The sequence below is a fragment of the Suncus etruscus genome, chromosome 10, assembly GCF_024139225.1.
Source record: "Suncus etruscus isolate mSunEtr1 chromosome 10, mSunEtr1.pri.cur, whole genome shotgun sequence".
NCBI classification, from domain to species: Eukaryota; Metazoa; Chordata; class Mammalia; order Eulipotyphla; family Soricidae; genus Suncus; species Suncus etruscus.
Genome location: NC_064857.1, coordinates 44,046,032 through 44,047,507, shown reverse-complemented (window position 1 = coordinate 44,047,507; position 1,476 = coordinate 44,046,032). Strand labels below are relative to the sequence as shown.

General features: G+C 32.7%; 1 pseudogene; it reads left to right on the top strand.

Moving 5' to 3' along the window:
- Positions 1-612: 612 nt before the first annotated feature.
- Positions 613-660, top strand: LOC126021020 (uncharacterized; annotated as a pseudogene).
- Positions 661-1,476: the final 816 nt, after the last annotated feature.

The following is a 1,476-nucleotide window of genomic DNA, read 5'->3' as shown; positions in this document are numbered from 1 at the left end:
GTTGTGAGATATATTAAAAACATGAGATAATATGGTATATTGCTCAGAGACAATAGAGATAAAGGCCAGGAGGTCCAGCCCAGCATAGAAAGCTTACCACAAAGAGCAGTGAGTGTAGCTAATGTGAAGAAGGATCTACTAGGACAATGATAGTTGGAACTAATCACCTGGACAAGAACTCCACACTGAAAGTGGAGAAACTTGATTGGCAAAACAACACTCCATTAACAATGGTGCAACTATGGTGTCAAAGTGTCAAAAAGGAAAGAGGGAGAGAGAGAGCAAGAGAGAGAGAAGCCATTTTCCTTCCCTAGAGCAAGATAGTAAAGTGTAGGACTGAGGGAAAGGGGAGACATTGGTGATGTGATTGGTGCATTGGTGAAGGTTGCTGTACATTGTATGACTGAAACCTAACAATGAGCAATTTTGTAACCACGGTACTTAAAGTTTGAAAAAAGAAAATATTTCATTTTATATAATAAAGAAAAATAACTTTGGGGGATATTAGAGGTGAGCAGATTAGGTGTAAAACCAGAATATAATTAATATTTGAAATAACGTAATGATTTATGATAATATTGATGAAATGATGTACATTAAAAAGAAATGTAGGAGTGTTATAGCTCTTTTAGAATTTGTCCAGCAGTCCGGAAGGACCCCCAAAAAAGAAGAAAAAAGAAAAAAAGAGAAATGTAGGAGTAGAAGTCTGGAAAAAAATAGGGGAAAGGGTAATTACTTATAGATGCTATTTTTATAAAGAACAAGTTATTTAGTTGCTAATTTTGTTATTTTTCATGAATCAAATGACTTACTTTTAGAATATCTAAAATTGCTAAACTCCTGCGATAATATAATGTTAAAGAAATTTTAACATAATGTTAAGTAAATTAAAAATATTTTCTTAAAAGTAAAATTTATACTTGTATTTGGATGTTATAATATATATTTTCAATAAGATTGCAATAGCATTTTTGAATAATTATGCTTATATTTATTAAGCTTCTATCCTAGAGCAAAATTAATCCAGACAGAAAACCATGTTTTGATCTTGTTGGAAGATTTCATTCTTTTATCAACTTTATTTGGTCACTAAAAATGTGACTTTTTATTATTTATCTATATTACTTTGCACAGCATCTTCATATTTGCCTAACTCTCCTGGAAACCTTTAAAAAAAGGCAGCTGTGAACTTCCATGAAACCAGTCATGACACAGACTCTTCTTTTTTCTTTCTCCCACTTTAAAAATATTGGGATTACAGTTTTCTGTCCTTCGGGGCTAGTTCATGGGTTCTGAATTCAAAAAACTCCCCCTGCAGACTGAAGAAATCATATGGGATGTCAAAGACCAAATCAATAAAAATTTGGTGCAAGGCAAATAACTAACCTCTGTTTGTCATCCCCCCCCCTTTTCTTTCTCCTTTTACCTTTAAGGTTTGTATTTTGTTTACATGCATCTCTTAGTCATTCCATCCAT